General features: G+C 41.2%; 2 long non-coding RNA genes across 2 annotated transcripts in view; one reads left to right on the forward strand and one right to left on the reverse strand.

Annotated features, from left to right (window-relative positions):
* The window catches only part of LOC140685663 (uncharacterized), a 319,416-nt gene that overhangs the window by 80,724 nt on the left and 225,765 nt on the right, over window positions 1-12,927 (reverse strand). The gene's annotated exons all lie outside the window — the stretch shown is intronic.
* On the forward strand, window positions 850-11,188 carry LOC140685664 (uncharacterized). The gene is made up of 3 exons (XR_012058928.1): window positions 850-1,066; window positions 2,368-2,431; window positions 11,055-11,188. It is a non-coding gene; the product is annotated as an uncharacterized lncRNA (long non-coding RNA).

The following is a 12,927-nucleotide window of genomic DNA, read 5'->3' on the forward strand; positions in this document are numbered from 1 at the left end:
CAACCACTGATGTCAATGAGATATAAACAGGATTCATTGTGTGGGAATTCCTGGAAAATTCCTTAAACTACTGACTTTGGAGTTTGCTCTTTGTCTCCAACCCCCATTTCTCTTTCTGTGCAGAATACAGATTTGATGGCTGGGGTAGCAACCGCCATCTTGAACAATGTCCTTTGAGGCTGGAAGCCCTCCAAGGACTTCCAATCCTGGACACAGGTATGAATCTCTATTCCGTGTGGGGCTTTTCTGTTGAGTACAGCTTAATCTATTCTAAGCGATACAGACGGATAAAAACAAGTGTCTATTTAGGTCGATTTATAAATCTTTAACATTTCTTTATGCCATATCTCCTGCCTCAAGAGTTTGACCCTTTAGAATCATAAATTTTCGAGCTAAAAGACATCTTCAAGAACAAGCAGGCAAAATCCCTCATCTTATAAGTAAGACACGACCCAAAGCAGTTCAGTGATTTACCCAAGACCCTGCCAGGAGTTACTTATGAAGTATCCATTATTATCAGCATTCATCAAGCACACATTGTTATGCCTGTCAATGAGACACTTTCCAGAATCCAGGAGGTCAGCCTTCCTTCCAGGACATTTATGTGTCTCTCAGTGCATTGTCTTTCCTTATGTAAATCTACAGAGAAGTGTAGATCTAATGTATACTTAAATGACAAAAATACTAGGGAGAGAAGCTTGCCTTTTTAAGCCCTACCCTACCTCCCATCACAAACGCTGGCTGACAGCATCAATGATCGTTTTGATTCCGTTCGCGTGAGCGGGAGTGCATGTTTGCGCCTGCGCGGACGTGCGCGCGTGCGTCCTTCCAAGAGAGCGAGTCCGGCGTGAAAGCCGTTTTCAGAGAAAGCATTTCAAACTGCTGAAGGAGAATGATGCCTGACAAGCATTTCTTTTATTGAATAATCCGGTTTACAAGTGCTCCCCGACAGACGGAGGGGACTCGACTCGGTTAAAAATACGACAACCACAATCAAAGCCCAGATGGAAAGGGCGCTGTGAATCAGGGATGAGACGGTTCCTCCTCAAGGAGCCCGGCCATCAGAGTAGGTCCTCTGGTCTGGATCTGCCTTTCGGGGCCCAGGGGAGGGCGGGTGGAAGGCGGGGGTTGCTGAGTTGCCCTGAGTACTTGGCAAGACCTGCTCCTCGTGCCTGTCTGGAAGATTCTGAGGCCCTGCGGCCTGGGTGCAGACTGACAGCTGAGAGTGAATCACCAGAGCGGTTGGGAAAAGGCCCCTGAGTAGCCACCTTGCCTGCCTCGCAGATCCTTACAGGGAATGGAGTCACGCTGGGGCATTTTTGTCTTAGCAATTGCTGCTGAGATCCACCATTGCGGCGATCCGTGGGGACTCGCTGAAAAGGTTAACGGCGTCTGTCAGATTTACAGGGTACAACAAGGAAGTTGGCACATTCCCCGGTGCAAGGTGTAATGTCACCTGTGTGGGCTGAGCCGTCCACATTCATTACCATTCATTGGCCAAATGGCCCAGGTTTTAACCGGCCTCGGAATGTAATCCGTCAACAGTTGCACATCCACAGCCAGAGGAGCGGCGAGAGGGCTGGGAAGAGAGGAGACCGCGGCGCTGGCGCCCTGTGCTCGCTCGCACCCGGGCCTTCTGAGGAAGCGCGCAGCGCTCGGTGCCCGCGATGGAACGTGCAGACAGCGCAAGGCCGAGGTGCAAAGCAACACCCGGGCCCTGTCGTGCAACTCTTGAAAAATAACTTGATTAACACACCCACAGGCATCCCACCCTAGCTCCGTGTGAAAGCTGTTGTGTCTCACCCACTCCTTACACGGAGTTTTCAAAAAGCTGTTCGGATTTGTGTAAATATGTGACTATAATTGGCTTTCCAATTCACAGCTTATCAAAGGCAGAAAGGGTGGGAGGATGCTCGCCGACATTTCAAAGACAATACGAACATTTGATGCAATGGTCTATGATTCTCCCCAGTGTTTTTAACCCGCGATTGGAGAAACAGATGGTTAGATTTTCTAGGAAGCTTAAAACAGAAGCCAAGCTAATACAAAACTGCTCAGCTATCAGACGGGGCAAATCCATTCTGTCGCTTTTTTTTTTTCCCCCAAATCACAACCCATCAGAGGAAGGATTTAGCTTCACAAAAAGATATTTACCAGGAAGCTTTCTGCAGAAGAGAAGGGCATGCTTTGTTAAACCAGATGCATTTTATTTTTCCTGGAACAAAGATTTATGAAAGCCGTATGCTCATATTTCTCCATATACAGTAATTGGAACTCATTATGCTAATTGTATTTCCATTATCACTAATTAACAATCAGAGTGACCTGGCCCACAGTCTAATTTGTCTTTAATCTGTTTTTGTATAGGGAGCTTTACCGCGTAATTTCAAGGTGATAATTCTATTCAGTGCAACTTCAGAAATTGCAGAAGGTAACACTTTGGATGCTCGATGCTGGCCTCCTGCAACTCTTCAGGGTAGAACGGGGAAGCAAGTAGATGTACCTGCATGTGCCCTCTCAATGGTGAAGCAGTGGCCTTGCCTGTGATGAGAGTATCCTTTATAATTCTTGCTCAGATCGAACGTCCAATCACATCAACGGGAGAGTTGCCCATATTCAATCTCCAGCTCCCAATTTACAATACGTAACACATAGCCTCAGAAGCAGTTGACATTTGCTGTCATCAAGAAGGAAAATGGATGCTTCCAGTACCTTCTAAGGATTAGTTAACACCTCACAAATATTTCCCTGTGACAAATCTTTTGTAAAAGGAGAAGTGACAGGTTTGGATGATCACAGAACTCGCTTCTCATAAAAATGAGACATCGAAGGGAGAGATGCGATACATTCATGGTATCCTCTCTCACGGGATATTATTATTTATCAGGCAAATTGATAGCAGGGGGAGGGCACGGGGGAAGGGAAATGGATTTGGAGACCAAAGTTCTGAGATCAAGTTCAATTCCATGGCTTAACAGAAAGCACCACTCTCTCTGAACTTCTATTTCTTCATCTTTAAGATGGAGATAACACATATGAGCCAAGTCATTGAGACAGTATCAAATTGTGGGTAAGAGTGAGGACTTGGGAATTAGACTGAGTTCAAATTTGGACTCTACCTCATATTAGCTGGTAGCCTTAGGGAAATCTTTGGTTTCCTAAATGTATTTGAAAAGGGGAAAATAATAATTCCTTCCTACAGAGCTGTTTTGAGATTAACTAATCAATATTAATATGTATAAAATGTTTGCCCAATCCCTGGCACGTGGTAAGCATACAACAAGGCTACCTCTGGTGTGGACAGAGTAGTAAACAAGAAAACATTCTACAGGGATGAGGTTGTGATGAGTGCCAGTCAGTGAGATGTGCTGTTTCATTCTGGGGGCTGAAGTAAACATTACCACCCTGACCCACTGGCAAGAAAAGTCTTCTATTGGGAAGGACTGAAAATCATGCTGGAAGCGAGAGGAATAAAGGAGAGAGTCCACTAAGAAGACTACACATGAGAAATTAATTTTAGGAAATATGCCTCTGTGGTCCTAAGAAACCTTGAAGATTTCAGATCCATCTCCTCATATGCTGACTTCTAATCTGAGTAAGCAATGCTCTAAATAGCTTCTAGTCTTGTGGGTTCCACCAGCTCTATCTTCACAGCCGGATTGACCTGACGTCCCTTTGTGTGACGTTCAGAGTGCCACGAAAGTCAACAACTTTGAGGACTTTCGGGAAAACAAATGAAGCCTTTCTGTGATCTTCCATTCCCACTGCTACCCTGTCCTCTGCCAACACTTGAGAACCAGGTGGACCCCCATGCCTCTTCTTCCGCGGAATGCCTAGAGTTTTCATGTTCTCGGGAAATCCTGTTTCTTAATCTGGCCTCTCCTGCTTGACTAGGAGATTTTCTGAATCCAGGGTCAGATACAGTTATAGCTCTATAACATACTCTGGTTTCACATGCTCAAAAAAAAAAAGTGTTTGGTTTTCCTTGTCTGTGGCATAAATCATAGAGTATCACCTAATCAACAAAACAGTCTTAATCAGTGCTTCACCGTCTGGCTTTCCGTGACAATTCCAACTCCCCGTTGACGTTTTCCATCTTCCCTTCTGTTAGACCAGATGGCGTATGTTCTAGCCTCTTTATTATCTTTTTCTGACCATTGTACTCGGTCCAAAGATCATTGTAGGAAACTCCGCTACGCCGTCAGCAGCAGTGGCCCTGCCCCGCCTGGTTCTACATCGTGGTGGTTCAGTCAGCCTTTGCGGATGCCTCTCCTTTTCCAAATCTGAGCTTTCTCACAAAGTCACTGACTGGCTTGCTCATAATTATTCAATAACACAACCACTTCGGTCTTCACACATCAAGTGTGTGAAGCTTTCTTCTTTGGGGAGAAGCAGAGTCCAACCGGATTCTTTCCCACCTGGCATGCATCTCTCTCACAAGGAGAGTTTGAATTCAGCATCTACCAATAATCACTGCGTCTCTCTTCCTACTGAGTTAAGAAAGGGAAAGGTGCCATCATCCCTTCATGCTGAGGAGGCTGGACCATTAGGTTTTCCTCACACACAACATCACAGCTTAATTATATTCATCTTTCTAGTCTTCCATTTATCTTTCTGTAGGAGTCAGAATGCACTTAAAAAATGAAAATAACTGACATCTGAATGTCAGTGGCACTGTGGCTTGAAAAGAAGACAATTGGGAGTCAATTAAATCTGTGGATCATTTTAAAAGTGATCATCAAACCAACCCTTTTTCTGCCGTGTGTGTGTGTGTGAGAAACTACCAGGACCAAATCCCAAATTCATTCCAAGATAACAAGATCATTTTCATAGAAATCATTTAAAAACCATATCCTTAAACAAGCTGGTTTTCTGGACTTTATTCTGATCACTCCAAAACACAATTTCACATAATACAATGAGTAGGAAATATAACAGTTACATGGAGTTGAAAGAGAGCTTCAGAATCTAAACTCCAAAGAATGCACGTCAGTCACCGAGTGGATGGCTCTGCTCACTTGGCACCATTTTTCTGTGCTATCTGACAGAACTGAAAATCACAGCGCGGAGAGATTTTATCACAAAGGATTTTCAATTTGTTGTTTAGGAAGATAGATCTGCAAGTATCCTCTTTATCCCTAATGACTATAGAATGTAAATAATCCTGTGATAACCATATTTCATGTAAATTTTGTCTCTGGAAGAGGTAGATTTCTTCCTAGGAGATTTCTTTTATTCTGTTTCTCTCTGACCAGCAAGCACAGAACATGCATGATCCCTTGGCTCAAATGGAGCCCAGTAAACTCACAGCTTTGCTCATTGTGGGCCATCTCATCACAAGGTTGCGTCAGCTATATTGCCTTACCAGAATAATGTCTCTCACCTTTCCATCCTGACTCCATGTAAAGGATTTCCGAGAGCACACGTAATCCAAGTTTGAATCTTAAAGCATCTTTTAAACCACAGACAAAAGATATAACCATTAAGCTATTGCTAAAGTTTCCTGTTTTCCACTTGCCTCCTTGACTGTAACTCAGTTACGTCAGGAAAAAAAACAACCAGAAGTGTTTTTTTTGGGGAAAAAAAAACAATCAGAGGTGTTTTTTCCCCTCTCCAGAAATTTAGGCCAATACTATAGGATGCAAATTTTACCCCAAGCACTATTTCTATAGAGGCTAATGTGGTTAACTTCTTCCCTGATTCTCAGCAGAGACTTTACATAATTCTTACTTTATTGGTGAGGTTTCTAGGATTCAGGACACTTTCAGCTCCCCCTTTTCTATTCAGGAGGAGGAATGGAAATGTTAGATTCCACAATTGCTGACTGTATTACTGTTTCCCATTTGCATACTGTCTGATGATCTGCACACAGGGGCAGCCAGAAGGTCTCAGAATCCTTTCCCTCTAAAACCATTTCCCTGATGATAAGGCTTCCCATAAGCATGGCTGGGGAAAACGGGTTAGACTGGATTTCTGAAACTGTTTCAGGAAACATCTTCCAGATTGAGCAATACATTCCAGGCTTTAATAAAGCATCTAAAAGTTCTCATTTTCCTGAAGTCACACACAAGAAAAACTCCCAGCATCTCCCCTTTCTCCTATACTCCCCAGTGTCTTCCGCCTGCACACACTAATCTTGAACGTGGTTATAATGGGAACTCTTCCAAAAGATGTTGATTGTCCTTCTTTCTTTTCTCTATTTTAACTGAAGTATAGGTGTTTCACAATATTATGTTAGTTTCAGGTAGACAACATAGTGACCCCACATTGTTGTAGATTCCTCATCATACAAAGCTGTTATGAAATGACTGTCCTTCTTTGTTTTACATACCATCAAGCGTAATTTACATATTATCTTTTTTTAATTACAGTTTTTTTAATTTCTTTCAATGTCATTCTTACTCCAAGTACAATGAAAAACTTAATTAATTTACCCAAGACTTCAAAAGGATTTTTTTAAAAATATGATCTCCAGGTTGTTTATAATTTCAAATCTTTTACGCTTTTCATGGTTTCATTGTTACCCAAAGTACAAAGCAAAACTGACCAGGGTAGTTTAGCCAGGACCTCTACTGGCTCCCTAAACAGGCTTCATATTCTATTTAGTACATCCCTTTGGAATTATATTTCTTGGGGAGACTTCCCCCGCTGTCTGCCATACACGCTGCCTTTGAGGCCTGAGCCTCCAAATTTGAAAACCGGGTGGATGTGAGGGTCCCCAGTGTGAATCTCATGAAATGGGGTGTGATGTGTTTCTGACAAGGGTGGTTGATTTCAACAGCACGCAAGATTAGGTGCTACCCTATTGGTGCCAAGTGAATAAAGGTGTTTGCTTCATTCTCTCACTCATGTATCCATTCATCAAGCTCATACTTATGAAATAAGCCTGTATGAGATAATCCCCTTGTAAGCTCTTGGGATGTGGGCTGATTAAGATACAGTTACTGACCCCAAGGGACACATAGTTTCGATGAAGAGACCACAGTTAAATGACTAAATATAAGTTTATGAGAGCAGAGATGTTGTCAGTCTTTATAAACAGCTGTCACAGTGCCTGGAAGTGCCTGGTACATCAAAAGTGCTCAGTGAATATTTGTTGAATAAACCAATGACTAACAGGGCATAATAATGGCAGGGGCTTAATCTCCCTTTTCACTGTTAGATCCTCAGCACCTAGAACAGCGCCTAGTTCATAAACGGAATTCAATAAATATTTAGCACCAGCAATGTGACTGGCTTCTAACTGGTGTATGATGCTGCTGATAGTAATAGTAATAATAGTAATAGTAAAGAAAATATATTAGCACTTAGTATGTGCTAGCACATGTTTGAAAAAAAAATTAATGTTCACAGCAATCCTATGGGGTAAGAACTGTTACTGCCTCCATTTTCAGATGAGGAGAAGTTAAGTCACACAGAGTTAGTATTTAAGGAGCCTAGACTTGAAAGCACATGGTCTGCTTCAAAAATACAGCCTCTCAAATGCTTTGCTCTCCTGCCGAATGCATGTTTGCACAACTGACTTGGACTCAATTGTGGCCAGATTTTTGAAAGTCTTGAACAGCAGGCTAAATGGTCTAAATGTGAGTCTCTGGTTTTTTCCCCTACTATTCTGGATCCTGCTACTCATAGCTCTCTGGTACATCACAGCTTTAATGCAGATGACTCCACAGCGTCCTCACTTACTGAATGTTTCTGAGATGTCTTGTAGAAGGATGACTCCGTCGATGGTGTGGAAGAGATAACAAAGAAGGAAAGAACTAAAAACAAAACAGCCTGGTAAGAGCCTGGAGAAATAGCTTAGCAATAGGAAATTCTCCCAACCAAAGTGAGAGGAGTGAGAATCATGTTCTCGATCACAGACAAAGATTGTCTAGCTATGGACAGTAAAGGAAGGAAAGACCATGGGACTGGAGGTACCACTGACTGAAATTTTAAAATTGCCCCAGAAGATACCATTTAGGGTAGCACAGCATAAGTACAGCTCTTTAAATGTTGACTTAGGAGTCACTGAGCGATGGACCAGATGAGGCCCACGACTTGTTTTTGTAAATAAAGTTTTATTAGAACACAGCCCCATCTATTGGTTTACATATTGTCTATGGCTCTTTTCCAATTACAACAGCAGTGTTCAGTAGTTGCAATAGAGATCATATGATGCACAGGTCTCCAATATCATCCCAGTCCAAAGGTAATGGTTAAATTCAACAGACTGTTAGAAACACTATATTGGGTCCCATGTGCGTGTCCTGGATCTGTTTTTGAAAGTGTGCAAGTATGTTTCTAAATGTTCAATTAATGAATCAGTGTTGCTGAACTCTGACAGTGAGACATATGCTTTCAAAACAAAGCCCATGAGAGATGAATTATGCATACATCAACATAGCCTGAGCAGGGTCCCAAGGCACTCACCCATTATTGATCAATTTAGTTCATTACAACTCAAAAAACATTTATTTAATGCTATTCTCAGGGTTAAATGGACAGTGATGAGTACAGGTAAAAATGGAAGTTGGAGGGATAAAATAAAGTCGTAGTTGTGACCTCACTGAGATATTACAGTGACCAGAGCAAGGAATGCCATCAATTAGAGCCCATTTTCCTTCTCCTACCATATTCTCAGGTTTCTGCCCCTCCTTCCTCTTTGACCCACCTCTAAGGCCACCTGTAAGTCCCTCTTCCTTCACTGAATGAGGTGGTGTGAAAAAGCACTTCCGTTCTGGGTCTCTTTTATTACTTCCTAGGGGATCATACTCGTCACGTGATTTTGCTTCTCTGACATCTGTTTTTTTCTGTTACGTGTTGATAATCTCCTACAAGTTGATTGGCAGGAGGATTCCTGCATCATCTCCAGAGGTCATTTCCAGGTCTAAGATCTCCATTGCTACGACTCTGGCTTTACTTTGACACCTCACCTCTTTAACTCCTTTGAAACGTTCTATTTACATTAATATCTCATGTAGTGGGTCAAATGTGTACCCCAAAAGACATGTGGGAGATGTGATCTTATTCCAAGTGAGTCTTTGCAGATGTAGTGAAACTAAAGATCTCAAGATGAGCTCACCCTAGATCGGAGGGGACTCTGAATCCAGTGAAGGTGTCTGGATAAGAGAAAGAAAAGAAGATGCAGACAGACCCAGGGAAGAAGGCCATGTGAAGACAGAAGCAGAGACTGGAGGGATGTGTCAGTAAGCCAAGAAACATTAAGGATTGCCCACAGCCACCAGGAGCTAGAAGCAGGGGACAGACTCTTCCTCAGAGCCTCCAAAAAAGGAGCTGACCTTGCCAACACCTTGATTCTTTTAATTCTGGCCTCTAGAATTGTGAAAGATAAATTTATGTTGTTTTAAGCCACTAAGTTTGTGGTAATTTGTTACAGCAGCCCTAGGAATTTGATATATCTTATTATATAATTTCAGTTTTCTAATTCTCTGTGCCACTGGATATGAACCATTGCTATCTGCTGCTTTATTTTTTCCTGCTTTAAAGATTCCTATAATATTTTGAAAGTAGTTGTTAAGTAATAAGTCACAGACCTTGAGAAAACATTATTTCCCCCAAGGATTGATTCTTTCCTCCTCTTTCTTTCCTTTTCTTTCTTTTTTCCTTTTCTTTCTTTCTCTTTTCTTCCTTCCTTCCTTCCTTCCTTCCTTCCTTCCTTCCTTCCTTCTTCCCTTCCCTTCCCTTCCCTTCCCTTTCTTTCTTTCTTTTCTTTCTTTCTTTTCTTTCTTTCTTTCTTCTTTCTTTCTTTCTTTCTTTCTTTCTTTCTTTCTTTCTTTCTTTCTTTCTTTTCTTTCTTTCTTTCTTCTTTCTTTCTTTCTTTCTTTCTTTCTTTCTTTCTTTCTTTCTTCTTTCTTTTCTTTCTTTCTTTCTTTCTTTCTTTCTTTCTTTCTCTCTTCCTTTCTTTTTCTTTCTTTCTTTCTTTCTCTCTTCCTTTCTCTCTTTCTTTCTTTCTTTCTTTCTTTTTCTTTCTTTCTTTCCTTCCTCCCTCCCTCTTCCTTCCTTCCTTCCTTCCTTCCTTCCTTCCTTCCTTCCTTCCTTCCTTCCTTCCTTTCTTTCTTTCTTTCTTCCTTCCTTCCTTCCTTTCTTTCTTCCTTTCTTTCTTTCTTTCTTTCTTTCTTTCTTTCTTTCTTTCTTTCTTTCTTTCTTTCTTTCTTTCTTTCTTTCTTTCTTTCTTTCTTTCTTTCTTCTTTCTTTCTTTCTTTCTTTCTTTCTTTCTTTCTTTCCTTTCTTTCTTTCTTTCTTTCTTTCTTTCTCACCCTCTCTCTCTTTTCTTCATTTGCTAGAAAATAAATTTTTATAGCTGAAAATATCTTTTAGAAAACACATCCCAAATCATCTATTAGAAGATTTTGGAACTATCTGCCAAAAAGTTAGCTGTGGACCAAGGTAAAACTGTGTTCCAAAATTCCACTTTAATGTCTTAAACACACACTTTTCAACAGACACAATGAATGCCATCTGCTTTGTTTCTAGACTCCAAAACCAGATGATTCATGTGTTCAGACAATTTTCCCCCTTGAAATTCGGGTTTTAAAATAAGGTGTTTTTCTTTTCAAAAAGAGGCTGATGACTGGCTTTATTTTGGAATTTAAAATGCCCAGGGTTTATAGATGTTAATTCACATTTATTAGCAAGATTTCATCAATTATGTAATGGATTGTGAAATGTCACTCTTGTGCTTTACTCCCAAAGTAACTACATCATATATGCTTAGGAAAATATCATATAATTATAAGGTAATTCTATGTTCTAGGAGAATACTTAGTAATTATACTTAATACTGTAGTTCCAATAGTGATTACTATGAAAGCTCATTATAAAAGGCAGAAACAGTCACATATGTATACTTAATTATCTCTGCCACAATAGAAGTTAATGTTAATTGAAATGATTTATAGTTATTAGGGTAACTCAATTAAAAGTATATACTAGCAGTGATAACCAAACTTCAAAAGAACAGAGTGTCAAATTAGCATCAGAAAACTTAAGGGAGAGTCACCCTCGACCTAATTCTACCTAATTCTAATTCAGTTTGATTTTTCTTTATCCAGGAAACGCTTCCACTGTTTTCTTCCTACGAGCTTACCCATCTTTGTCTTCCCAGCACCTAGGACAGTACCTGGCATCTGGAAATACTCCATGAATATATACTAAATGAGTGAGTCAATAAATCAATAACTTGTAATGTTTGTTTGCTCCTTCTAAAATTAGATGAGATTCACAAGTAGATGGTGAGATTCTAAATTGATGCTCTTAATATTTTGGGGTCATTGACCTCACTGAGTATATGATATAAAAGTGCCTGCCCTTCCTCAGGAAAGTGTGTAAACACAAGGTTTTGCAAACATTTGCAGGATGTCCAAGGACGGCCCCCCCCCACCCCCCGCGAAACCCATTCATGGAGCTCAAGGTAAGAACAATAACTCCGGAAGAGCAGCATTTAATGAGCTGCATTATTGGCCACCAGGGGCCTGGGATTGGGCACATTCCCAAAGGAAGTGAGAGTGAATGGATTTCCTAGTTCCCTAGTAGTTCCACTGCTTATAAAAGTACATGGAAAATTAAATCATGATTTCACCCATAGTTCATTTTGCTGCAGTTTCATTTTTAAATTGTTCAGCATAAGAAATTGCACAAAATCTGTCCCTTTGATAGGAGACAACAGACAGCATATATTTCTAAACACAAATGGGCAGCCCATTAAAAAGACAAGTGTGAGACGTGAGGTTTCTGGTTCACAGGAGCTATTTGGCCCAATTTGGGAAACCTTGTTCATCACACCCTCCTAAATGCAGGCACCAGTAAGATGTCACAAGTGGGGAACCATCATCCAGAATAAAGGGCCAACTGGAGTGCTCACGGTCTGCACACTCCTGCGTCAGAGCTGGAGTGGAACCTAGAAGTCCCAGGCAGAGGCAACACCCTTGAAAAGCTTACAGTCTCATCGAAGAAGCAATGACAATGCTCAGCAAATACCACATGGTAGTATTAAAGTGTGCAATCAAAAATGTCGCTGAATCCAGAGAAAAGGCATGTTGAAGGGGGGAGTAGCGGTCAACTTCAATGTCAAGGTGGCAAAGAAATACTTAATATTCTTCAACATTGTTTCATTGTAGGCATAAGAGGGTGTATATGGGCAAGAATTAAATTATTATAAAGGTCCTACTGAGATCTTAGTTACAAAAGCCTGAAAGCACAAGAGTGTATCATACCGGTTTCAAAAAGCCTGAACATCTGGTATATTTGGGAATTTCTCTGTGGATCCGACGACCTGCCATCTCAAAGCATTTCTCATGACCTTTCCCCCACATCTTTGCATATGACTGGGGGTGGTGGTGGCCTAAACTCCAGTTCTGAGAGAGTTAACCTAGAACAGAACACACCTGTCATGTTACTCATGACATCAGGAGTGGATTTATTCCCAGTCGCCATTCCTCAGCGGCACAGAACACTCCCTGCATCTTTCCTAATCTACATAATCACTTGTCAAGATGAGTGATTTCTATCTACTTGTCAATGTTGCTGTTTCTTCTTCTTTTTTTTTTTAACATTACCTGAAAAACTGGTTTAACACATTTTCACTGACACACTTTTCTACGCAACTGGATACCACGGATAGAGACATTTGATAGTCATTTCGCCCTGCCCCCACTCCCCAAATGAGTTCAGTGCTCATGAAATGAGCTGGATTTCCCTAGAGAGTTAACGTCATTACATCTTTGCCTCACAGATATGGGGGATACCTGACTACGCAGATCCCCCAACTCAAGCTCCTCCATCATCTCAGGAAATCTATCATGAGGGGAAGAGAAGGCTGTTCACACTGGTAACTGTGCTGCCCAAGATATCGCTCCATCCCAAAGTGGAATATTTTTGTAAAACCCTTCAGCCACAAAACACCCCAAAATTAGAGAAAACAATTGA

This window comes from Vicugna pacos, chromosome 15 (assembly GCF_048564905.1).
Source record: "Vicugna pacos chromosome 15, VicPac4, whole genome shotgun sequence".
NCBI classification, from domain to species: domain Eukaryota; kingdom Metazoa; phylum Chordata; class Mammalia; order Artiodactyla; family Camelidae; genus Vicugna; species Vicugna pacos.